At 44.5% G+C, this 27453-nt stretch overlaps 1 long non-coding RNA gene across 1 annotated transcript in view; it reads right to left on the bottom strand.

The window, feature by feature from the left end:
- The window catches only part of LOC143941869 (uncharacterized), a 31075-nt gene extending 4533 nt beyond the window's left edge, over nucleotides 1-26542 (bottom strand). Inside the window, exons 1-3 of the long non-coding RNA XR_013264499.1 lie at nucleotides 26467-26542; nucleotides 13935-14008; nucleotides 11691-11763 (exon numbers count right to left, since the gene is read on the bottom strand). This is a non-coding gene — a long non-coding RNA (uncharacterized LOC143941869). The remainder of the gene's footprint in view (nucleotides 1-11690; nucleotides 11764-13934; nucleotides 14009-26466) is intronic.
- Between the last annotated feature and the right edge of the window lie 911 nt (nucleotides 26543-27453).

Genomic DNA, 27453 nt, shown 5'->3' with positions numbered 1-27453 from the left:
ATCTACCCAACGCAACTATCCGCTCCTACCTTTGCAACTTACCTCAAACATACCCCCCCTTGCTTTTAGTTGATGCCATGTCGCAGGCAGACAGTGAGGACTTTGCCTCAGCCCTGCCATCACCCTTTACGGGCTCAGCAAGCGGCGGTTTAGTCTCACAAGAGCTTGGACCAATAAAAAACAAATAAACAAAACAAAAAACAAAAAAACAAAAAAATAAATAAAAATAAAATATAAACTCATAACAGAACGGTGTCACGGGAGTAAATCCTACCCTGCTGCAGCCAGGAAACCAAGCCTTTAGGCTACTGTTTCCACCACCAGTGGCAGCCCTTCCAGGCACCACTTCAGTCTATCTTCTTTGCGACTACTCAGCTGCACTCCTGGGTAACCACACTGTCAGCAGCAGTCCCTGAAGTCCAAGCAGAGTGACAGCCCTGGAGGTACGCCCAGCCATGCCCCTACCAGCTCCAGTCACCACCGTCATTCCCGTACCTTCACTTACAGATGCACCATTGTCTTCCCTGCACACCTTGTCCTAGCAGGGCATCTAGGAGGACATCTTGGATGACAACGACGTTAACTTAGCATCCCTCCTCATAGCAGTACACAACTTGGCCTAGAACAAATCATATTCGCAGGGAGATGTCTCCATCATCCTGAAGACCAGAGACCCTTTACTTAATCGCAAGCTCACTGTCACAGAGTTTGTGCGGGCCTTGGGGACAGTCAGAGACATGCTAGGCAGAGCAACCCCAACAGGAGGGTAGAATTGGACCTGTATCTGCACGCAGCAGGTCACAAGTACGCAGGGTGCCCATCCTTTGACTATCACTGCTCATTTTCAGCCAAGGCAGCAGCCAGACTCAAGGGGATCTTTTACCTCCCATCTTTTAGTGTTTCTCTTCCAGGCAAAGACCCTGACTAAATCCTTAAATTAAGATGTGCCAGCTATAGCAGATCTGCCCATGAGAGTCGAATTTCTCACAAATTGGAATGGCATGCCAATGTGTATTCCTTCAGCATCTCTCTCTTCATCTCAGGTAGTCATGGTCACCGCAGCCTCCACAGGTCCTCGCCTCAATTTTGGTCAAATTGGGTTTATAGGGCCATGGCCGTCAGAAATCCTCTTGATTCCTGGGTTCAGTTAGTCCTCCTCTTTGTTCGACCTCTACCCCATTGTCGCAGCAGCTCAAGTCTGGTGCAACAACTGGGCAGGACAAACAGTGGCGTTCGCCACAGACAACCAAGCCAATAAACCAATAAAGGAGGTCCTAGTAGCTGGCCATCGTGGCCTTCCTGTGCAGGCTGGTGCCACTATCCCCACAGCACCAATCTAACGTCCTATGCGTCCACATCCCAGACAAATGCAATAATCTGGCCGACGCACTACCCGTTAACTTTGCTTCGTTATTTTTTGCAGGAACCTGGAACCGATCCGACCATGTCTCTTATCCCACACTGGTCGTAGCTAACCTCGGATTCAAACAACACTTTCACGACGCTACCTGCCTTATTAATCTTTCACTATCTCACAACACCCTGAAGGCCTACCAGGCAGCCTAGAGGTTCTATGTCAGGTTACTAGCCTCAAACCCCAGAGCAATACCAAGAGTTCTCCATCACATCCCGGTCTTCATATTATGCCACCGCACACAGTTGGCATTGTCACACAATACCTTAGATCCCACTCAGCTGACATCCAGTATTTCATCCCCTTATGAGATCCTAACAAACCGTCTTGTTCGCCGCCCATACGGTCAAGACCATGTTGTGTGGTATTCACAGGCAATGACCCCAAATCAGTATCAAACGGCTACCCGTCACCAGCGCCATATTCCGAGACATGTCTTTCATCCTGTCACATTCCCCTTTTGGCTAAATTCAGCCTGGTCCTTCAAGCAGCCATCTACCTGGCTTTCTACAGCTTCTTACGCCCCAGTGAATACTGTCACCATCCCAGTTGTAAAGTGTTACATAGACACCACCTCACACGCCATCAGACTTCATCTTGCTCCTCAGCGTGTCCAAAACACAATAGTCCGGTCCAGGGGTTGACCTAAAACCTTTCCAAACTCTCAAAGCCTGGTGCCCCGTGTCCATCCTAGATCAATTTTTGGCCCATATGTTTGATCCCTCGCAGGACAGCCCATTACTACCGTTCTCGATTAGTACCCCAGGCAGCAACCAGTTCATTAGTCACGTCAGGTTCCTTTTGAGCACATTAGGCCAGGACCTTGGTCATTTTCTTGGACATTCTTTCGCATTGGAGCAGCATCAGCAGCCTCACGAAACGGGGTCCCAGTCCACGCGATCAAAGATGGGCAGGCGGGAATCCACCTGCTTTACTCGATACATCTCCAATCCACAAGTGGAAATGTCCTGAGCCTTCAGAAACTTTGCCCCGCAGTGTCTTGCTGTACATAAATTAATAATTACCTCCCTACACCAAATCTTTTGCGGCCTTCTCTTGGCATATCGCCCAGCAGAGCAGGGCTCACCGCCCAGCTCACCAGGGCTTACCTTACAGCAGACCAAGGGCACAATTCAGGTCTATTTTATGTTGTTAGTCTTGTGACGTGTTTATGTGTTCTTTCATATCTCTTACAGCGGAGGGCTCCAACCATAAATAAGAGGGCCAGTATGGTGGCCCGTAATTATGGGAGGAGCCCGGAGGGTATATAATCAGACCACCCACAACGGTCTGTGTCGGTTCCAGTGCAAGGTACCCACCCACCCATTTCCCTTCTTAGAGTACTTCACTTAAAACACGTTTCTCTACAGAAACATCCATTTACTTTCTTAAGGTATGCGGCCTTCTCTTGGCATATCGCCCAGCAGAGCAGGGCTCACCGCCCAGCTCACCAGGGCTTACCTTACAGCAGACCAAGGGCACAATTCAGGTCTATTTTATGTTGTTAGTCTTGTGACGTGTTTATGTGTTCTTTCATATCTCTTACAGCGGAGGGCTCCAACCATAAATAAAAATATACCACAAATTATAAATATAGAGCTAGATATAGGCCACAGTCCAAAGGACTACGCGTATCGTCATTGATCACGTGACTTCATCAGGGTGAAGTCACTTGATCAATGACGATACGCGTAGGATTTGCCTAGGAGGATACCGGAAGCGACGTCCGGGGTACGAACGAGGAGGCCGTTCGTTGTTTTAGCTGTAACGTTTTAATTGTGCTACTTAAATGTGAGTACCCAGGACTTTGTCCTTTTTATAATAAAGAATTTGTGTGACATTACTTCACTATCGGAGCCCCTCTTCTTTTTTCCGGGTTTGATCTGTGATCCATGGCTGAGTACCTGGAGGGAACCATCTGGGGTGCCTGTATCAACTGAGGATATACACCTTAAACCTATATCAACTGAGGATATACACCTTAATTATTGGAGCATATTGCTGTCTAACTGACAGCAGTGAGGTAAGGTACCCACTGCACTCAGTGTGTGAGCACCCACTTTGAGGAATTGTAAGATCACTGGTGGAACTACCCCGTGTTTGTTCACAGAATCAACCTTTTACACAGCACAGTGTGGATTCACTTATTTTGCATGATCTGATATGGATTGCTAGTCTTTTGACAATTAGAGACACTTTAAGAAATTCCTTTGGACTGTGGCCTATATCTAGCTCTATATTTATAATTTTTGGTATATTTTTATATATACACTTGTCTGTTTATTTATTTGCTGGATTTTACTTTTACACCAATTTTTTACATACGTCTGCACTTGGATGCACTTTTATGGATTTAGGCCGCGTACACACGCGGGGACTGTTCGCCCAACTTTGTCCGCTGAACAGTGTTTCGGCGGACAGTCCGCCCATGTGTGGGCTTTCAGCGGACAGTTTCAGCGAACAGTCTGCTGAACAAAGTTTTTCGGAAATTCCGAAAAACTGTCCGCTGAAACTTGGTTTCAGCGAACAGTCCCCTCGTGTGTAGGCTTGTTCGTCAAACTAAGTTCCGCGCATGCTCAGAAAGGATTTACATGCCGAAAGTTGTAATGCAGTGTATAGGACGTCGTATTTTCCGTCCCGTCGTACGTGCCGTTCACGTCATCGCGCACGGTTTCAGCAAACTGTTCGTTCGTCGTGTGTGGGCAAGTCCGTCCATGCTAATTTTGAGCGGACTGTTTGCTGAAACTGTTTGACGGACAAAGTTGAGCGAACAGTCCCTGCGTGTGTACGCGGCCTAAGACACATTTTGGATTTCACATTGGTATTATTAGTACCTGCGTTTTTGCTTTTTATTGCTTCACTTGCACTTTATTACGATTACATAGACTATTTGAATTTCTTTATTTGTAGTATGAATGACACTAAGAATATGTGTATATTCTGAATACCCCATCAGTCACTTTGAATGATTTTATGCATATAGGATATAGATATAATTTAAATTAATTTTAATCGCATAGGTGCGTCTTTTAGATTTTGTATGCGATTATTTATTTACTGTTATTTGATTTAATTAATTTTGTGTGGAGCGCAACACCATTCTTTTTTCACTAGTATCACTTGAGGGGAGGGTCTGCACCTCTGTCGGTGGTTTGCTGCAACCATATTAGTTTTTTTTGCTTTACCATTGTAGCGCGAGGATAACCAACAATTACCATTTTGGCCCTCTCTAACTGTTTTAATTAAAAACATAAATTTTAGAGTTAAGATTAGGGATGGCCGAACGGTTCGCCCGGCGGTCGTTTCGCCGTTTCGCCGTTCGTGCGGCGGACTTCCGTGTTTACTGTGTAAAAGAACTTTGACCTATGATGACACATCCATCATAGGGTACAGGACAGCCAATTGAGACATTACAGCACATGGACACTTGGACATTCCCCCTAACTTATAAATAGACCCGATCCGGTGGCCATTTTACATTCTTTCTTCTGTCACTATAGGGAGAGGTTGCTGTGTGGAGCAGGGAGAGATTGCAGTGACCCAAATCGCTAGCTATTTGGTCCACAAAAGTTCTTTTCAGGACTGGTATAGGTGTTAGGTGTAGTTCAGGATATAGGTTTGAGGCAGTGCTGTGCTACTGATTGTTGCAGCAGCCTGTCTCTTGTCAGTGTAGAGAAAGGGACAGGACGCTGTGTGCTGCAGGGACAGTCAGTTTAATCATTAGCTGTTACTATTAGGTCCACAAAAGTGCTATTCAAGTTATTGTTCCAGCAGCCTCTGTTTTGTCAGTTTAAATAGGGACAGGCAGGAAGTTGTGTGTGAGGCAGCGAGGGACAGTCAGTTTAATCAGTAGCTGTTGCTATTAGGTCCACAAAGGTTCTTTTCAGGACTGGTATGGTAATAGGCTTGTACACGTATAATATTCTTTCTTCCAAATATAGAAAGAATATTACACTTGACTGCTGTCCTTCTGCTGCAGTAGTCCTTTATCGGTATAGGGACTGAGGTACAGTCTGCTAATCAATCACAACCTACTTGTTCCACAAAGGTCCTTATAAGGACTGGTAAGGTCTAGGGTGCTACAGTACATAGGGTTGAGTGAGGTACAGTCTGCTATTCCTTAAGGACTGGTATAGGTCCACAATACATAGGGTTGAGGTGCACTACTGCTGAGTCTGACTGCTGCCCTATACTGCAGCAGTCCTTTATCAATATAGGGACTGAGGTACAGTCTGCTAATCATTCACAACCTACTTGTTCCACAAAGGTCCTTATAAGGACTGGTAAGGTCTAGGGTGCTACAGTACATAGGGTTGAGTGAGGTACAGTCTGCTATTCCTTAAGGACTGATATAGGTCCACAATACATAGGGTTGAGGTGCACTACTGCTGAGTCTGACTGCTGCCCTATACTGCAGCAGTCCTTTATCAGTATAGGGACTGAGGTACAGTCTGCTAATCATTCACAACCTACTTGTTCCACAAAGGTCCTTATAAGGACTGGTAAGGTCTAGGGTGCTACAGTACATAGAGTTGAGTGAGGTACAGTCTGCTATTCCTTAAGGACTGGTATAGGTCCACAATACATAGGGTTGAGGTGCACTACTGCGGACTGCTGCCCTATACTGCAGCAGTCCTTTATCAGTATAGGGACTGAGAGTTTTGTCACAGGGTCATTTAAAAAATGACAGGCAGAGGAAGAGGCAGGCCCTTCCGCAGGGGTGGTAGGGGTAGGGCAGGAGCAACAGGCTTGAGCCAAAGTGGGAAGTTGCAGAAGGTGCGTTCAATTACTTTAAAGGACGCACCAGACTTGGTTGAGTGGCTCACTCAGCCTTACTCTTCTGCACCCTCTTCATCCTCTCGATCTGCACCCTCTTCTTCACTCTCTGCTATGTGCACCCCCAAAGACACTACCACCAACAACACCCCCACCACCACATACCTTCCGCTTGAGTCACAAGAATTATTATTATTATTTTCCGATCCATATCAAGACATTTCTGATGCGCATCCACTCTTGGTATTGGATCAGGAAGAGGAGGTAGCAACAACCGCTACTCAGCAGTCTGATGACAGTACCCAGATCAGCCCAAGGAGGAGGTTGGTCCCCGGTGTTGCTGCCTACTCCGAGATCTCTACTTATAGCGGTGGGGAAGGTGACGTCGATGATGACGTGTCTAGTGATGTCACGTGGGTGCCCACAAGAGAGGAAGAGGAGGGGAGTTCAGAGGGAGATATGGACCAGCAGATAGGGAGGAGAAGCAGGAATAACTTACATTGCACAGGAGGGACAAAGCAGACTGCAAATGTATCAGGAGCGAGTCATCAACCATGTACGGTCACATCTGGCGCTCCCAGGACACCAAAACATGGCTCCGCAGTGTGGGCTTTTTTTAACGTGTCCACTGCTGACAATAGCGTTGTCATCTGCAATCTTTGCAGTCAACGCATTAGTCGCGGTAAGCCCAACACTCACCTAGGGACGACCGCCTTAAGAAGGCACATGAGCAGCCATCACCGAGCCCAGTGGGAGCAACGGAACACACAAAGCCACACTCCAGGCTCTCACCGTCCAACCTCGTCTTCTACTTCTCCTTATCCTCTCTCCTCACAATTATCCTCCACTCCACCTTCCATCACGCCAAGCTCACGTTTTTCTGCAAAAAGGCAGGCTTCCGTGGGCCTAATGTTCGAGTGTAAAAAAATGATGATGCCGGATAACCCTCTTGCCCAACGGTTGACGGCTGGCTTGTCAGAACTGATAGCCCGCCAACTACTGCCATATAAACTGGTGGACTCGGAGGCCTTTCGAAAATTTGTGGCCATTGGAATACCACAATGGAAGGTCCCAGGAAGGAAGTATTTCTCAGAGAAGGGCATCCCAGAGCTATATGGCCATGTTCAGCGGCAAGTGAATGTATCTCTGGCACACAGTGTCGGTGCCAAGATACATCTGACCACAGACACGTGGTCTAGCAAACACGGGCAGGGAAGGTATATCACTTTTACTGCCCACTGAGTGAACCTTCTGACGGCCGTCAAGCATGTAACCCGTGGCACCTGTGTAGATTTGGTTTAACCGCCACGGATTGCATGCAGGCAGAGCTCACCTTACCACCCCCAGACTAATGGTCTCTGCGAGTGCTTTAGCGGTACCCTCAAGCAAATGCTGAGGACCTTTTTGGAAGCTTGCAGAGACTGGGAGAAATTCCTGCCTCACCTGTTATTTGCGTACAGAGAGGTACCCCAGGAATCTACTGGGTTCTCTCCCTTCGAGTTACTCTATGGGAGAAGGGTCTGCGGACCCCTCAATCTCATTAGAGGACACTGGGAGGGAGAGATAGAGTGGGAGGGGACCCCCGTAGTGCCCTATGTTCTGGAACTCAGGGACCACATGGAGCAACTGTCTCTGATAGTAAGGGAGAATCTCCAGGTGGCCCAGGGGAGACAGACGAGGTGGTACGATCGGGGGGCCAGACAGCGTATCTTCCAGGTTGGGCAGTAGATCTTAGTACTTAAGCCTGTGAAGACCGCCAAGATGCAGGCATCTTGGCAGGGCCCGTATAAAGTAGTAGCCCAGGTATGTGATCCAGCGAACCTTTCATGTGAACATCCTAAAGGAGTATCAGGAATGGCAGGAGGATGTTGCTGCAGTATGTACCCCCAGACTGGCCTCATTAGCCTCGTACAGCTAGGAGACCGGTTAAGCCCCACAAAGAAGGAACAGGCTAAGCGCCTTCTGTGGAAGAAACGGGCGACTTTCTCCCAAAAACTGGGCTACACGATCCTGGCTGTGCATCAGGTAGAGACCCCTGGACAAGCACCCCTTTGACAGCCCCCTGATCATATCCCTGAACCAGTCTGAGAAGGAATGCGGAAGGATATACAACAGATGATTCAGTTAGGAGTCATTGAGCCCTCTGACAGCCCTTGGGTCTCTCCTGTAATGGAATTCAATTAGAAGACCACCACTGACGCCTACTCGATGCCCTGGGTAGACAAACTGCTAGATCATATAGCCAGAGGACGTTATGTAACTACAATAGACCTGTGTAAGGGCTATTGGCAGATTCCCCTGGCCGAGGATGCTATCCCCAAGTAGGCATTTGTTACCCCGTTTGGCCTGTACCAGTCTAAGTTCATGCTATTCAGGATTAAAAATGCCCCGGCTACCTTCCAACGCATGGTGGATAGGCTGATCGATGACTTTCAGGATTTTGCATGCGCATACCTGGATGACATTGCGATCTACAGTGGGTCTTGTGAGGAGTCCCTGGTTCACGTAGGGGTGGCTCTGTTCAAGATTCGGGCCACAGGCCTGACCTTGAAACCAGACAATTGCCATCTAGGTATAATTGAGGTGCAGTACCTGGGACACTGAGTAGGGTGTGGGGACCAGAGCCAGCCAAGGTAGAGGCAGTAGCTAACTGGCCCACACCCCATACTAAGACCCAGGTATTAGCCTTCTTGGGGACTGCAGGGTACTACCAATGTTTTGCCCCTGATTATAGTGCTATCGCCAAGCCCCTGACTGACCTGACAAAAAAGAATTTGCCTAGGCAAGCCCTGTGGTCTCCAGCTTGCGAAGCCGCGTTTCTAGCCCCCAAGCAAGCACTTGTAAATGCCCCTGTCTTCGCTGCCCCAGTACCTAGCAAAACATTTCCTTGTCCACACAGACGCTACCATGTTTGGACTGGGGGCTGTACTGAGCCAAATCGGGGAGGATGGAAGAGAACACCCTGTCGCATACCTGAGCAGAAAGCTATTACCCCGGGAAGTGAGCTATGCGGCAGTGGAGAAGGAGGGCTTGGCCCTGGTCTGGGCCCTTAAAAAGTTGAACCCTTATTTGTACAGACAGGAATTTTTATTAGTCACCAACCACAACCCATTGGTCTGGCTTAACCGGGTCTCAGGAGACAATGGCAAGTTGCTGAGGTGGAGTTAAGCCCTGTAACCATAAAACGTCACCATCAGATACCGACCCAGGAAGCAAAATGGCAATGCTGATAGGTTGTCCCGGCAAACAGACATCACTCCGGCCTCCTAGTAACGGACATCCCCAAGTTGACCCAAGAAGGATCAAGCTGGGTCTGCCGGAGTGTCCCACAAGGAGGGAGTCATGTGATGGGAGTCACTTTTGGGCGCAGGGTGACCAAGAAAATAATGAACCCTGTATCTACCATATTAGAAATAGTGGCTGATTCATAATGCTGGGACAAATACTGTTGCTGATGTCAATTCCAGCCACCTGTCTCTGTCTGTGTCTGCTATAATGTAAATGAGTCTAGTGTGGCTTCTCTTTCAGCCATTGTTGTCTGGGCTAATTAACCCTGCAATTGTATGAAGGAGTTTTGTATTGAGATGTATGATAATGTGTATTGTATAGTTGGTGAGCTAGGAGACGTGAAGTCTGTTCTAAAGGTCATGTCTCTAAATCACCTAGGCTGTCTAAAGCAGGGGTTGACAAATTTGCTTGGAATCTAGGAGCCAGCTTAAAAAGTTAGAAGCCAGGTCCGTGACGGCAATCCGGACCTGTCCCTGGCCTGACATGGAGACGAGTGAGGGGAAGATAGCAGCGCCGTCGCCGCCCCCCCCGTCTCCAAGTCATTGCCCATAGCTCTTAGAGGGACATTTTATTTATTTTTTTCAAATGACAATTTTTTTTTCAATTGCATTTTAGTGTAAATATGAGATCCGAGGTCTCTCTGACCCCCCCGATCTCATATATAAGAGGACCTGTCATGCTTTTTCTATTACAAGGGATTTTTACATTCCTTGTAATAAGAATAAAAGTGACACAACATTTTTTTTAAAAGAACAGTGGAAAAAAAAAAAGTTAAAATAAGCAGAAAAAATAATAATTTTTAAACGCGCCCTGTCCTGCCCGCATATAAAATCGGTGTTCGAACCACACATAGGAGGTAGCGCCGTGATCGGTAGAGCGAGAGCAATAATTCTAGCCCCAGACCTCCTCTGTAACTCAAAACGTGCAACCTGTAGAATTTTTTTAAACGTCGCCTATGGAGATTTTAAAGGGTAAAAGTTTGTCGCCATTCCATGAGCGGGTGCAATTTTGAAGCGTGACATGTTGGGTATCAATTTACTCGGCGTAACATTATCTTTCACAATATAAAAAATAATTGGGCTAACTTTACTGTTCTCTTATTTTTTTATTAACTAAATTATTTTTCCCAACAAAAGTGCGCTTGTAAGTCCGCTGCACAAATACGGTGTGACAGACAGTATTGCAACAACCACCATTTTATTCTCTAGGGTGTTAGAATAAAAAATATATATAATGTTTAGTGGGTTCTAAATAAAGGGAAGAAGAGGCAGGTAATATAAAACAGGCAGAGGAAGCTTCATTAGCATTGCTGGTTTGTCATACCAACGGCGACCACAAGAGGGCGCCAGATTCCATAAGGAATCATAGGACCGCAGAAGGCCTCAAAGCCGCGGCCTAAATTTTCGGCCGCCGGCGGAACGCCCCGACGCGATCACGCTGGGGGGGTCCACAGAGACAGGATACCCCCAGCTCTGCTGCCCCAGGCGCGAGGTCGCTATTTCTAGTCGCCAATGCGACCTGGCGCCCGGGTTTTGTCGAGCCCTGGTCTAAAGGATTAGATAATTAGCTCATGCTAATTAGGTTTCTGGTGAGAGGTTGTACTTTCATCCTGCTGTATATATTTGTGTAAGATCTCAAAATAAAAAATTCTTGTTTGAACCTCAATACAGAGCCTTGTCTCGCACTTGGGGGAGAATTATTTGTATAGTTTCTTGTGAAGCTGATTGAAGTGTTCGGTAGCTGGAAATGGAATGCCCTAATCGACTTTAACCCCTTTCATACTTGGGGTGTCGTTACAATGTCTTTTAACTATACATTATAGTAAATACTTACCTTTTTTTACCACAATGTCTGACCGTTTTCTCTGGTACCAGTAAATTCCGCTAGTTTTTGCTTTTTACTTCATCACGTTATTCATGGGTGAGGTACCCTATTTATAGCCGGTTTCTTCTTTTATAATTGTTTATCAAACCTCATTATTGTAACATTGCATTCCACTAATAATCTCTTATTTCTATACTAGGATTCCACTGTGGTATTTATCAAAGATGTGAACAATGCTCATGTGGTGTTAGTGGTGTACTTTTGGGGAAATTGCATCTTGTAAAGAAAATTAGGATTTATCCACTAAGGATTCACAGACTTGAAAAAGATTCTATGGTTTTCACACCCATTGACTTATGTCCCTTTTAAGAAACGAAAAAAAACATACTTGCCAAAAATCCAGTATTTTCATTTTTTGCTGAACTTGTGCAATGAAATGGGTCATTTGGAGAAGATGAAATCTGAAATTATAAAGCAGAAATATACTATAATTATTGCACGTGATGCTATTATTATTAAAGCTAATGGTTAGATAAAAAACATTAATCTAGAATTTTAGAGAGATAACTTACTTGTAAAGAAGTAAATCTCACATTGTTTCAGGCAGCTTGATTCTTTATAAATCTTCTGTGCAGGGTGTCCAGCTCTCTTCTTGCCTCTGAACTTCCAGCACCATGGGGGTTAATAACTTCAGGTCTTCTGTGCAGCTACTATAAAAAAGTTCCTGAGGAGCACCCGCCCTCTCCTCCTCCACTGAAAAAACTTCATTCATTGCTTTCACTGCCTATAACACAATCTGTGAATGGCGGAAAGTCTGATGAGTCATAGGATTCTCCTCCTCATTCGCAGATCATGGAAGAGGAAGAAGAAGGGAACAGGTGCTCATCAGGAACCATTTTCACAGCTGCTTCGCAGAAGACCTGATGCTATTAACCTCCACATCAATGAAAGTTCAGCAACAGAAAGAGGACTGAGTGTCCATGCACAGACGATTTATACTGGATATACAGTAGTTGCCTGCACAATGTGGGACATACTTCATTACAGGTAAGTTAGCTCACTAAAGCTATAGTAGTGACACATGCTGGGCTTACATACTGTAACATCTGGAAAGGATGTATTAGAATCTCCAAATGCCAATATTAACAAATTTGAATGTTGAAATTCATCCAGTTTTGTTTATTCACTTTCTAGCAAATTCCAAATTTTTAGAACAATTCTAATTCAGATCGGTCTAAAATGACCGAAGAATAGCTAGTTAAGAAGTTGACTGAGAACCTGGCCACCACATCCTTAAAGTGGTTGTAAACCCTTACAAACCACTTTGACCTACAGGTAAACCTAGATTAAGGCTTACCTGTAGGTCCAAGAAATATCTCCTAAACCTATACGGTTTAGGAGATATTTACAAAAAGACAGCCACTGCTGTCTATGACGCATGCGCCGTAGACAGCGGCGTGCAGGCGCACTGGGCTGGCCGCAGATCGTGGCGATATGCCGCTCGTGTCGGCACCCTTGTGCATGCGCGGGAGTGACGTCATCGCGACTCCGGCAAATCACAGCGCCGGAGCAGTGAGACCCGGAAGTCACGCCGGGATACATGGCAGCGGTGAACATGAAGACGGAGGACCGCTTCGGGGGCTTCTTTCTCAGGTAAGTTATTTATAATGAACTAGTATGCTATGCATACTAGCTCATTATGCCTTTGCCTTGCAGGTTGCTTTTTTTTTTTCAACTGCCTTTACTTCCTCTTTAATAACCGATGACTCATCAGCTGTCAGCAGGTTTCCCCACTGACAGCTGAATGTAAACAGAATTGCCGACACATAAAAATTCTGAAAAAAAATAGCGTCAGGATCCCCCCCCCCCCCCCCATCCATACCAGGCCCTCTGGGTCTGAAATGGATTTTAAAGGTAATCCCACACCAAAATTTAAAACAATTCTAATTCAGATCGGTCTAAAATGACCGAAGAATAGCTGGTTAAGGAGTTGACTGAGAACCTGGCCGCCGCATCCTTAAAGTGGTTGTAAACCCTTACAAACCACTTTGACCTACAGGTAAGTCTAGATTAAGGCTTGCTTGTAGGTCCAAGAAATATCTAGATATTTACAAAAAGACAGCCACCGCTGTGGCGCACTGGGCTGGCCGCAGATCGCGGCGATATGCCGCTCGTGTCGGCTCCTGTGCGCATGCGCGGGAGTGATGTCATTGCGGCTCCGGCGAATCACATCGCCGAAGCAGGTTAAGGGTGGACAATCTTGTTTCTCTGGAAAATGTACATTAGTATCTAGTTTTGTCTCATACATCCTGGTTAACTGTTTACAAAAAACATATATGTTTTAAAAAGCAAAGAGAAAATATATTATTGAAACTGAAAATATCAAAAATACTAGTTTAAAATGGGTTATATTTGTCAGATTTTTTTAGTCCACGCACGTAAACATATCAGTTATAAACTTTTTTTTTTGACCACTTTCTAAAATAAAAGTAACATTTTCAATACAAGTCTAATGCCGCATACACACGGCCAGATTTTCCATCGGGAAATGTTCGATCTGAGCTTTTTGTTGGAAAGTCCGATCATGTGTACGCATTACTATAGGTAAACAATAAATCCAGACTAGACTCACTGTGTGCGGTGTGATGCTTGGCATAACATTTGCTGGTGAAATGCTTCTCAAGACAGGTGATGGCTTTGGTGCAACTAAAGACAGAAGATTATCTGCTTATGTCATGAAATAGAACTAAGCAATAAATAAAAAAAATTACAAAAATACCTAAACAGAACAAATTGTACAAAAAAAGTTGCAACCACCCTAAACTATACCTGGCATTTGCAGCAAAGTGGGAAGGGCATTGTACATCACAAACAAATAGACATGTGCACACTGAAATATTTTGTTTCGGAATTTCGTTTTCGTCCAAAAAAAAAAATGTTTTTAGTTACTCCCGAAATTCGTTTTTATTTATTTTGTTTCGTTAAAGAAATGCATTCGTCTGAAAATCCAAAATAATTAAGGTCGAATCTGTCATTGAAGGCTTATGGTGTCTGTCGAATGTTCTAAGAAGATTCGACGAAGCAGCTAAACTGTATGACGCCGCAATCATACATTTCCGGTCAACTGTTCCGCCTACAAGCTATAGTACAATTCTAATGTTGTATTACACTAGTAATAATTATATTTATTAATTATTATTACTAGTCAACCAACATTAGAATTCATCTATAGCCTATGGGCAGAGCATTTGACCATAAATGTCCACTCGCAGCGACTGCTTCGTCGAATCTTCATGTTGAATCTTTTTTCTCTATATGTCGAATAATCTTGGACTAATACAGTTAGGTTAGGCACATTCAACCTTTTTTGTTATTGTCTCTATAATGTTGAATCTTTTCTCTCTATGTAGAATAATCTTGGACTAATAGAGCTAAGGTTAGGCACATTCGACCACAGGTTCGATGGACACAGATTGCTATTGTCAGTGTCATGTTGAATCTCCTATCTATATCGAATTGTTGTCACAACAAAAACGAAAATAAAGCATTATTTTATGTCAGATCTTTTGGTTTTCGGAATCTGCACATTCGTTATCGTTTGTTTAAATGATAACGAAAATACCCGAAATTCGGAGGAAAATGCATTCGGACGAAAATGAATGCATATGTCTACAAACAAAAGGTTTCCAATTAACACTTACCAGCCAGCCTTCAAAACAACCAAATTGGCCCTCTCTAACTGTTTTAATTAAAAACATAAATTTTAGAGTTAAGATCGCAGTACATACAGAGGTCCCTTAGCATGGGCCCTGCACCTTAAGCATATATTTGCAAATGTGTGCAAACAAAACCCTCTGTCTTTAACGTAAACTGTTAGACAGGGCCAATTTGGTTATTTTGCTGGTTAACAGAACAAACCAGCTCTGCACAGCTATCTCTAATAACACAATTTACGAAATATCCATGTTTTTCTATAGCAGTACACTCCGACAGGGCCGCTGATAGAAATCATGAGGCCCCGTACAGCCTACCTGACAGGGGCCCCTTCAGCCTCCCCCCGGTCCCTCCTTCAGCCCCACACTTGGCCCCGCCCCTCCTCTACAGAGAGGCTAGGGTATACATAAAGGCTAAATTGTGGGCGTGGCTAATTTAAAAAATATGCGCTACGCGGAGCTGGAAAATGGACATGGTTTAAATTACGCTTAATTATTAGGTGTGGTTAGTCTAAGATAACTGTGTAGGATGCAGATGATACTGTGCTGCGTTCATAACTGCACTGTCCAATTTGTCACAGTCAAACAGTTCTACATGAAAAAGAAGAAGATGCCATGTCAGCTAAGCCCATTTTAACCACTTCAGCCCCGGCCTATAGACATATGACACCCACAGATTGGATCTCCCATCGCTCGGGACCCGGTGCGTGTGTCCGGCGGCCGCGATGTCCGCCGGGCACCTGCGATTGCCCAGGAACACAGCAGGACCGTGGATCTGTGTATGTAAACACACAGATCCACGTCCTGTCAGAGGAGAGGCGACCGATGGTGTGTTCACAATACAGAGGAACACCGATCGGTCTCCTCCCCTTGTGAGTCCCCTCCCCTACAGTTAGAATCACTCCCATAGGGAATATATTAACCCCTGCAGCGCCCCCTGGTGTTAATCCCTTCCCTGCCAGTCACATTACACAGTAATCAGTGCAATTTTATAGCACTGATCGCTGTGTAAATGTGAATGGTCCCAAAAATGTGTCAAAAGTGTCCAATGTGTCCGCCATAATGTCGCAGTCATAAAAAAAAAAAAACGCAGATCGCCACCATTACTAGTAAACAAAAATGAAAAAAAAATGCCATAAATCTATCCCCTATTTTGTAGATGCTATAACTTTTGCACAAACCAATCAATATATTCGCTAATTGTGATTTTTTTTTACCAAAAATATGTAGAAGAATACGTATCGGCCTAAACTGAGGGAAATTTTTTTTTTTTAAATGGGATATTTATTATAGCAAAAAGTAAAAAATATTGTGTTTTTTTTCAAATTTGTCGCTCTTTTTTTGTTTATAGCGCAAAAAATAAAAACCGCAGAGGTGATCAAATGCCACCAAAATAAAGCTCTATTTGTGGGAAAAAAAGGACGTCAATTTTGTTTGGGTGCAATGTCGCACGACCGCACAATTGTCAGTTAAAGCGACGCAGTGCCAAATCGCACAATGTGCTCTGGTAAGGAAGGGGGTAAAATCCCCTGGGGCTGAAGTGGTTAAAAAGAAAATCGAAACTTTTAATGAGAAGTAATATGTCTAAGGGAGCGGTTCACACCATGGCTGCATCTGAATTGCGAAGAAATGTGCTGTGGATTCCTGTAAAATTCAACCTGCACTCCAAGGCATCCCTGGCCAAGTGGAAATCTCTGAGGTTGTCGCTGCTTGGTCGTCTCGCAACACTAAAAATGACCATTCTACCCAAACTTCTGTATCTTTTTGAGACATTGCCCACCCCTGTCCCTACCTCGTTTTTTAAAAAAACTCCAGGGTGATCTTCTAAATTTTTTCTGGAACTATAAGAGACATCGGATCAGCAAATCAGTTCTGTACGCCCCCCGCACCCAGGGCGGCCTTGCGTTTCCCAATTTAGCCAAGTATTACTTGGCTGCCCAGTTGCGCCCTGTGGCCTCCTGGTGTACTCTCCACGCCTTTAATCGCTGGATGCAAATTGAGAAATTGTGGTTAGCCCCCGCCCATCCGAACTCCATGCTTTGGAGCTCCGATATAACACATGGGGGGCACACCTCCTGGACCCCATGGCGTTACTGCGCACGCTTTGGCGACGTGCGAAACTGTCATATCCGCTTACTACTACCTCTTCCCTGGTGACCTCATTTCTGTTCACGCCTAATATCCCAGACAGCTTGACCTCACAGATGTCCCACTTCTGGATGGAAAGAGACCTATTCCACTATGGCCACCTGATAGACCCCAGAACTAGATTTTTGAAATCCTTCCAGGACCTGCAAAACACTTTTAATTTACCCAGACAGGCCTTCTTTAGTTATCTGCAACTACGGCACTATGCGCAATCTTTTGTGGCCAACCTTCGCTTTTCCCCTTTAACTGAATTCGAAAAAATATGTTTGGAGGGCTCCTCCTCAAAGGGTATGATCTCCCACACCTATCAGCTTCTGATCGTGTCCCCGTCACGGGACAAGCCACGACATGCCAATATAGGCAAGTGGGAGCAGGCCCTGCGTGAAACTATACCTCTAAGCACGTGGCAGCGTATCTGGTTGCAGGCTTCCAGAAGCTCCATCTGCACGCTCTACAGGGAGAACCAATACAAGATTTTATTCTATTGGTATCAGACCCGGACCTGCTCCACTCCATATACCCCTTGACAGACTCTCGCTGCTGGCGATGCCATAAAGATAGGGGAACGCTATTCCATATTTATTGGACTTGCCCCTACTTCTCCCATACTGGCTGATGGTGCAATCATTGCTCCGATCCATCTTGGGCGCTGAGGTGCCCTTAGATCCCAAAATTTATCTGTTAGGTCTACCACCCACCTCCTTCACTAAAATGTCACAGAAACTACTGTCGCATGTGTTAACTGCAGCATGCTGCCTGGTGGCTCTAAAGTGGAAACAGATGGACCCCCCCCTCCTTATTTGAACTGCACGCCAGGATCAGAGATGTTAAGAGAATGGAATACCTGACAGCCTCCCTGAATGACACCCTTGAAAAGCACGATAGAATATGGGAATCTTGGGTCCTATTGGAGACTCCTCCAGCCTTATGACCCGCTGCTCTCTCCACACGGGGCCTAATGCTGCCTGAGGTGGCTGTCTTTGGGACAATACTGGGCCCCTGGGGCGGGCGGCTGCCTTAACCCTCTTCCACTCTATTTCTTATCTTTCTTTCCTTTTCTTGACTTAGCTTTTCCCATCTCTACTGCTCCTATTTCTATTTGTTGAAGAGACCTAGTACAGGAGGTTCGCTATTGCGGCCCTTTTATTATATCGTAGCTCAGTATGATGTCAGGGGTCGTAAACTACATGAACCGGCAGCAAGCCCTACCCTTGGCTGTGATGTTGGATCAACTGGCAATCTGATGTTGTGATTATTATTGTACTATGTATCCTCCTGTGCTATTTATTGGAAATGCTTTGTTCTCTTTTTCTTTTTTGTTGATGCCCTCTTATTTCTGTTCCCCTTTCTTTTTTTTTTAATTAATAAAATTGTCAGTTTTCAAAAAAATTCAACCTGCACACAAAATGCACTGCTTTTGTGATCTGCACCAGGTGTCAATAAAAAGTCAATTAAACCTCAAACGCAGGTTTGCAAACATAGTGTGTTTGCCCTGCCAGCCCTGGATCATGTGATCTGGTTGCATCACATTTTAAAAAGTAGTGTATACGCTACTTTTGGTGCATTGCAATTTTTGCCCATTCAAAATGAATGAGCTTGAAATTGCGCTGCACAGACCTGCATGTGAATTGCACAGGAATGCACAGTGCGTTCCTGTGTGATTCAGCTCCAGGCATGGTGTGATCCAGTGATCTAAATAGAATAAAAAGTGGGGTTTGCTGACATTGATGGCATCTCCTTTTTCATGCAGCACTTCTGTGAGAAATATGACAGTGCAGTATAAAACCCAATTTCTCACAGTCAGGGCAGCTGTGCTACATGAAAAACAGACATTAGACTTTAAATTGCAGTTAATGTGACTGGGCTAACCTGCTGTCCCCTGAGAATCCAGATCCACTGCCACCATAATGCAGCTCATGTGTGCACAACAGGAGAAGCCAGGAACGATCATCCTCGAAGCCGGCCACACCCCCTCCTGCCCACTCAAACTACAAGATCTCACAGTCAGGCTCCACCTTTCTGCCTCTGAGATGTTTAGCCCGAGTGGGTTCTCATTGAGAGCAGTTGAATATCTGCCTGGCCCCCCCCCGGAGGCCAGGCCCGGTATAACAGGGCCAGTTGTGCTGGCTTATCAGCGGCCCTGCACTCTGATGAGTGTTTTAAAAACTTGACCCTTTTAAATTATGCATAGTGCCCTTATAAGTGTATTTAGTCAGCAAAGTATTTGAAGAGAAAGTCCTTCTTTGATGTGCCTCCTCTGGGAATCTGCTCTGTGTTGTTACATTTCTTTTTTTTGTAATTTCAGTAAGTAACGGACAAATCTGCCTCTAAATGTGTTTTTTAGAAATCTGAAAAAAACTAAAGAATAATAAAAAAAAGAATGTGTTAAATAACTGCTTCCCCTCTCATTCCTTTTCACCCCCTATGGGCCAGAGTAATTTTTACAATTCTGCTATGGACCTGTTTATTCGGCAATATCTTCCTCAGAAAGAAGCTGAGGCAGTCCCATAGGAGGTAATGCATAAAGGTGGCGCCTAATGACATCAGCATGCTGACTAATATATACCGCTTGTAAACTCTGCAGAGTGAAGCAAATTCCTTGGAACACACACTGACTAAGTATATTGTTGATTCTTCTGATTGCTGGACCTTTAAATGCCTTTAACACACTGCATGCTGATCACTCTTTAAGTGTCCTATTTTGTGCTATAGCGGATGTAACAAATGCTAGCAGTGAGCATTATTGTTGTGGTCTTTGCTCTCTTTTGAACGTGAAGGTACAGTACATATTGAACGTGTATGAATAGCAAAAAGGATCATCACAGCTAAGACTCCTAGGGGAAACACATTAGATAATGATAATACATCAAGAGCCAGAATTGTAAAATTGACATCACCCATAGAATGTGACCCTTCAGCAACAAAGAAAACTGTTAAGGGGGGGCAGGGTCTTTGCTCCCTTTTATGAATGGCTTGATTCCTGAAGTGGCTTGAGATTAACCCTTTACTGCAACTGTGTTCTGCTATATCTGAGCCTGGTTGTGGAAGCTGTTAACCTGTACCTTCATCAAGCGCTACTAGACCTCCTATAATACAATCTATGCTTAAGGTGAGCAGTTTGAGTAACACAAGGTGGAAGGAGGACACTTGTCTAAGCACAGAAAGAGTGTTTTCAAGAAGATCACTTGCCTGGGCACAGCAAGAGTGTTCTAAGAAGGTCACTTGTATAACATATATCATATATTGACATTAGTGGCTTTGGATCGCACTATTTGTTTGGCACTGGATTTTCTTGAGGGATTCTATGGCACACATTTTGAACCTTTAAGATAGGATGGTATACGTTATTTTGCTCTTTGCACATTAGCATTAGTATATTTTGAACAGGGCTGTACTTTGTTCTTTATTTTTAGAATTTTGACATTAACATGCATATTACATTGTAGCTGCATATACAGCAGCTTTTTGTTGACCCTCTACAGTGTGTTACTGAACCAAACCCCCACCCAATCACAAGATCTGTGGGGTATGTTATAGAGGTGCTGATGCTTTATATTATAGTTTAGCAGACACTCTGTTAATGCCAGTTATTCTAGCTACATCTATATTTCAAAGTGACAGGGTTTTACAGTCTGAGAACTAATAGGTTATTGAACGGAATGAAATTACAATTTGATAGACACCAAATGTAATATGAATCCTATGCGTGTCTTCCTGAGATGTAATGTATCTAATCAGCCTTCTGACCCTCGTAATATGTTTGGTGTCTGATTGTTATGTTCTTATACATCAGTAAAACATGAAGGTATATCGATTACAGACTGAATTATGAAATATGAACCAGAGGTGGAATTTGATAGTTAAAAAACTCATCCCAGAATGTGTATTTTCTTTTAAAAAACAGGTTATTTACAACAGGGCTGCATTAAGAGGCTTTGTAGACTCTTCTAAGTACTATGTGATGCTGTATCCTGCTTTGCTTACAAACAGAATAAAACAGAATATGTAAAGGAAAATGAGGTCGCAAAAATTCAAAATGAACGACAGATTGCAAAAGATAGTAGGACAAACCCTACAAAATTCTTCAAATATATTAATAGTAAAAAGGTCAGGTCTGAGCATGTAGGCCCTTTACAAAATTATCTGGAATGGGTAACTGGGGACAAAGAGAATGCAAATTTATTAAATACTTTCTTCAGCTCTATCTATACACAAATGAGCATGGGGGAGCTCCTGTCCATAATGGGGTGGTAGTGACACAGCCCCAAATGATCCATAATGTTTAAAAGTGATATAGTCTAGAAATATTTAGACAGAATAAAGGTGGATAAAGCACCAGGTGACATCCACCCACTGATCCAAAAAGAATTGCGCTTTGTCATTTCAAAGTAATTGTTTATAATTTTTAGGGATTCATTAATGACTGGAATAGTACCACTGGATTGGCATAGGGCCAATGTGGTTAGATTTAAAAAGGGTTCAAAGTCTTTACCAAATAACTATAGACCTGTTAGTTTAACTTCTATACTCAGGAAGATGTTGAAGAGTTTAATAAAAGACCACACAGATGAGTTCTTGCTGGAAAAAAATATTTTAAGCAACAGACAGCATGGATTCATCAAAGACAGAAGTTGTCAAACAAACCTGATTTCTTTTTATGAAGTGGTAAGTAAAACAATGGACAGAGGGGTGGCTGTGGACTTGGTATACTTGGATTTTGCAAAAGTGTTTGACACAGTTCCCCACACATGGCTAATGTGTAAGGTAAAGTCTACAGGCTTGAAAAGATCAGTGTGAAAATATATAGTAGTGATTAATGATTCTTACTCTGAATGGTCTAAGATTATCAGTGGTGTACTCCAAGGTTCAGTGTCGGTACCCTTACTTTTCAATATCTTTATAAATGATATAGGGTCTGGGATTAAAAGTACCATTTCAGTCATCCAATTTGAGCACTCTTTTCATGTTTTATGTTGTGTGTGACGGGAGTCACTTTTGGGCACAGGATGACCAAGAAAATAATGAACCCTGTATCTACCATATTAGAAATAGTGGCTGATTCATAATGCTGGGAAAAATACTGTTAGGAAATGCTGATGTCAATTCCAGCCACCTGTCTCTGTCTGTGTCTGCTATAATGTAAATAAGTCTAGTGTGGCTTCTCTTTCAGCCATTGTTGTCTGGGCTAATTAACCCTGCAATTGTATGATGAAGTAGTGTATTGAGATGTATGATTATGTGTATTGTTTAGTTGGTGAGCTAGGATCTGTCCTAAAGGTCATGTCTCTGAGTCACCTAGGCTGTCTAAAGGATTAGATAATTAGCTCATGTTAATTAGGTTTCTGGTGAGAGGTAGTACTTTTATCCTGCTATATATATTTGTGTGAGATCTCAAAATAAAAATTCATTCCTGTGTGAACCTCAATACAGAGCCTCGTCTCGTACTTAAGTGAGAATTATTCCTATGGTTTCTTGTTCTCCTGATTGAAGTGTTCGGTAGCTGCCTTTGGGTTCAGAAATGGGATGTCCTAAATGGCTTTAACTCCTTTCATACTCTGGGTGTCGTTAGAACTGGTGGCAAGCAGCAGGATCATTCCACAGCCCAGAAGGACAGCTACAAGAAGACACTTACTGGAGACTTACTGGAGAACCGGGGGTTACCGGCCAACAACCGCAAGAAGAGGGACATTATCGCAGAACTAGTCAAAATGGATACAGCCGAAAGACCCAACACAACCGAAAGGCCCAGCGTAACAGACAGGACACCCGAAGAAGCAAGTTTTCATTGGGCTGTTAACATAAGACTGGCACATTATGGCCCTAACCCTACAGCGGCCATCATAGACTGAGTTATAGCAACTGTGGAGGCAAATTGGCTACAGCAAGAGATGCTGCAGCAGCAGGAGTCACAGTAGCACCAACTGAAAGGTACATTTTGCTGCTTTTAAAAATATAATCGAAGCAGAAGGGGAGATTGATGAGTACCTTGCCGATTTTGGACAGCAATGTGGCCTACACCAGGTACCCACAGAGGAATGGGTTACCATTTTGTCTGGGAAATTGTCCGGCCGGGCCAGTGAAGTGTTGAGGGCCATTCCAGACAAGGGGATTATGAACTATGGGCTGGTAAAAGAAGCACATTTGGCCAGGTATGCCATCACACCGGAGGCATACCGGAGGCGGTTCCAAGAGACGAGCAAGCAGACTGCAGACTCATATACCGAGTGGGCATGCTGCCTACACCACACGCCATCCCATTGGGTCGCTGGATGCCAAGCAGTATCTGGCAAAGAGGTGCTGCAGCTGTTCCTGCTGGAGCACTTCTTTGACAAGCTGTCCCCGGAAGTCAGAGAGTGGGTCCGGGACCGAAAACCTTTCACCTTGCCTGAAGCAGCTCGCTTGGTGGACGAATACACAGATGCCCGCAAACTGCATAACCCTGTGGTCAAGACAACAGCTCGGGTGGATTATTGATCAGCGGCACCCCCTCCAGCTGGCACCTACCAACCACAGTTGTAGCGCCCTACAGCACCACCTCCAGCGGCCACAGGTTCAACTCCCAGGACTACTCACAACCCATCAGGTGTTTCGGGTGTAAACAGCTAGGGCACAAAAAAGCCAGACTGTCCGTTGAATCCAGCTAGGCAGTCCAAGGCGTGGAGAAAGCCAGCAGGGAGGAATCCCTGCACATCCATGCCTGCAGCTCACTGCGCTGAGGAGGAAGAATATTGGGGCGTCCTTAAAGAGGCTGATCCAGTACAAACAGCTAACCAGGACAACAGGCAGAAACACAGACAGACTGTCCAGGTTAATGGAAAGGTAGCCAATGGCCTACTTGATACTGGCACCACCATAACCCTATTACAGAAGAACCTCATCCCAGAGAGCCAACCTACCGGAAACTCTGTAAACATAAGGATTGCAGAAGGCACCGTTTTCTGGCTACCTATTGCCCGTGTTCACCTGGATTGGGGGGTTGGTTCGGGACACGGGACCAGCCAAGGTAAAGGCAGTAGCTAACTGGCCCACACCCCATACTAAGACCCAGGTATTAGCCTTCTTGGGGACTGCAGGGTACTACCGATGTTTTGTCCCTGATTATAGTGCTATCGCCAAGCCCCTGACTGACCTGACAAAAAAGAACTTGCCTAGGTAAGCCCTGTGGTCTCCAGCTTGTGAAGCCGCATTTCTAGCCCCCAAGCAAGCACTTGTAAATGCCCCTGTCTTCGCTGTAACGTTTCCTTGTCCACACAGACGCTTCCATGTTTGGACTGGGAGCTGTGCTGAGCCAAATCAGGGAGGATGGAAGAGAACACCCTGTCGCATACCTGAGCAGAAAGCTATTACCCTGGGAAGTGAGCTATGCGGCAGTGGAGGAGTGCTTGGCCCTGGTCTGGGCCCTTAAAAAGTTGAACCCTTATTTGTACAGACAGGAATTTTTAGTCACCAACCACAACCCATTGGTCTGGCTTAACCGGGTCTCAGGAGACAATGGCAAGTTGCTGAGGCGGAGTTTAGCCCTGTAACCATAAAACTTCACCATCAGCTACCGACCCAGTAAGCAAAATGGCAATGCTGATAGGTTGTCCCGGCAAACAGACATCACTTCGGCCTCCTAGTAATGGACATCCCCAAGTTGACCCGAGAAGGATCAAGCTGGATCTGCCGGAGTGTCCCACAAGGAGGGAGTCATGTGACGGGAGTCACTTTTGGGCGCAGGGTGACCAAGAAAATAATGAACCCTGTATCTACCATATTAGAAATAGTGGCTGATTCATAATGCTGGGACAAATATTGTTGCTGATGTCAATTCCAGCCACCTGTCTCTGTCTGTGTCTGCTATAATGTAAATGAGTCTAGTGTGGCTTCTCTTTCAGCCATTGTTGTCTGGGCTAATTAACCCTACAATTGTATGAAGGATGTCATGGTTATGCAGTGATCTTCCTGTGTTTGCTTACCTCCCCTCATGTCTTCAGACTAAGAGGCCAGCCACTTCCACCTGGTGGTTTTTATAACCTCTCCTCTAAGCATGGCTCCGCCCCAGGCCCTATCAGGGAGCCCTATATTAACCTGTGCACTGCAGGCCATCAGTGCTGATCAACCATTGTGTATTCCTTTGTGTGTTAGCTTCCTGTTTCCTGCCGTGTGCTCTGCTACTGTTTTCCATTACCGACATTGGCGTGTCTTGACTATCCTTGTTTGCCTGTGATCCTGACCTTTTGGCGTGTACCCGACTATTCTTGTCTGCTTGTGGCCCCGACCTTGGCTTTGTCCCTCACCATCCCTATCCTCCTGTTGCCTACTGTGGGTGTGAGCTGGGGGACCCTGGGGGTCGCGACCTGGAGCCAGTTGCAGCCAAGTCCATCCTCACCACCAGAGGCGCTGGTGAACACCTGCTGGCTCTTAGACTCCGCGCCCCAGGGAATTTTACGCTCTAACCCCAGTGGGATCTGTCCCCCGTCTGCAGCAGTCAGCCGTAGGGTCCACAACCTTGTGGTGCACTCCTGATCCCTCGCCTCAAGGTGACCTGACAAAGGAGTTCTGTATTGAGATGTATGATAATGTGTATTGTATAGTTGGTGAGCTAGGAGACGTGAAGTCTGTTCTAAAGGTCATGTCTCTAAATCACCTAGGCTGTCTAAAGGATTAGATAATTAGCTCATGTTAATTAAGTTTACGGTGAGAGGTTGTACTTTCATCCTGCTGTATATATTTGTGTAAGATATCAAAATAAAAAATTCTTGTTTGAACCTCAATACAGAGCCTTGTCTCGTACTTGGGGGATAATTATTCATATAGTTTCTTGTTCAGCTGATTGAAGTGTTCAGTAGCTGGAAATGGAATGCCCTAATCGGCTTTAACCCCTTTCATACTCGGGGTGTCGTTACAATGTCTTTTAACTATACATTATAGTAAATACTTACCTTTTTTTACCACAATGTCTGACCGTTTTCTCTGGTACCAGTAAAGTCCGCTAGTTTTTGCTTTTTTCTTGGTCGTGTTATTCATGGATGAGGTACCCTATTTATAGCCGGTTTCTTCTTTTATAATTGTTTATCAAACCTTATTATTGTAACATTGCATTCGACTAATAATCTCTTATTTCTATACTAGGATTCCACTGTGGTATTTATCAAAGATGTGAACAATGCTCATGTGGTGTTAGTGGTGTACTTTTGGGGAAATTGCAACTTATAAAGAAAATTAGGATTTATCCACTAAAGATTCACAGATTTAAAAAAGATTCTATGGTCTTCACACCCATTGACTTATGTCCCTTTTAAGAAACGAAAAAAAACATACTTGCCAAAAATCCAGTATTTTCATTTTTTGCTGAACTTGTGCAATGAAATGGGTCATTTGGAGAAGATGAAATCTGAAATTATAAAGCGGAAATATACTATAATTATTGCACGTGATGCTATTATTATTAAAGTTAATGGTTAGATCCAGCACCATGGGGGTTAATAACTTCAGGTCTTCTGTGCAGCTGCTATAAAAAAGTTCCTGGGGAGCACCCGCCCTCTCCTCCTCCACTGAAAAAACTTCATTCATTGCTTTCACTGCCTGTAACACAATCTGTGAATGGCGGAAAGTCTGATGAGTCGTAGGATTCTCCTCCTCATTCGCAGATCATGGAAGAGGAAGAAGAAGGGAACAGGTGCTCATCAGGAACCTTTTTCACAGCTGCTTCGCAGAAGACCTGATGCTATTAACCTCCACATCAATGAAAGTTCAGCAACAGAAGAGGACTGAGTGTCCATGCACAGACGATTTATACAGGATATACAGTAGTTGCCTGCACAATGTGGGACATACTTCATTACAGGTAAGTTAGCTCACTAAAGCTATAGTAGTGACACATGCTGGGCTTACATACTGTAACATCTGGAAAGGATGTATCAGAATCTCCGAATGACAATAGTAACAAATTTGAATGTTGAAATTCATCTAGTTTTGTTTATTCACTTTCTAGCAAATTCCAAATTTTTGAAAAAATTCTAATTCAGATTGGTCTAAAATGACCGAAGAATAGCTGGTTAAGGAGTTGACTGAGAACCTGGCTGCCGCATCCTTAAAGTGGTTGTAAACCCTTACAAACCACTTTGACCAACAGGTAAGCCTAGATTAAGGCTTACCTGTAGGTCCAAGAAATATCTCCTAAACCTATACGGTTTAGGAGATATTTACAAAAAGACAGCCACCGCTGTCTATGGCGCATGCGCCGTAGACAGCGGCGTGCAGGCGCACTGGGCTGGCTGCAGATCGTGGCGATATGCCACTTGTGTC

This window comes from Lithobates pipiens, unplaced genomic scaffold (genome assembly GCF_037356315.1).
Source record: "Lithobates pipiens isolate NorthernLeopardFrog02 unplaced genomic scaffold, aLitPip1_a1.2 Scaffold_10, whole genome shotgun sequence".
Classification (NCBI taxonomy): domain Eukaryota; kingdom Metazoa; phylum Chordata; class Amphibia; order Anura; family Ranidae; genus Lithobates; species Lithobates pipiens.
The sequence above is the reverse complement of the archived record's forward strand: the minus strand, read 5'-3'. Positions and strand labels throughout refer to the sequence as shown.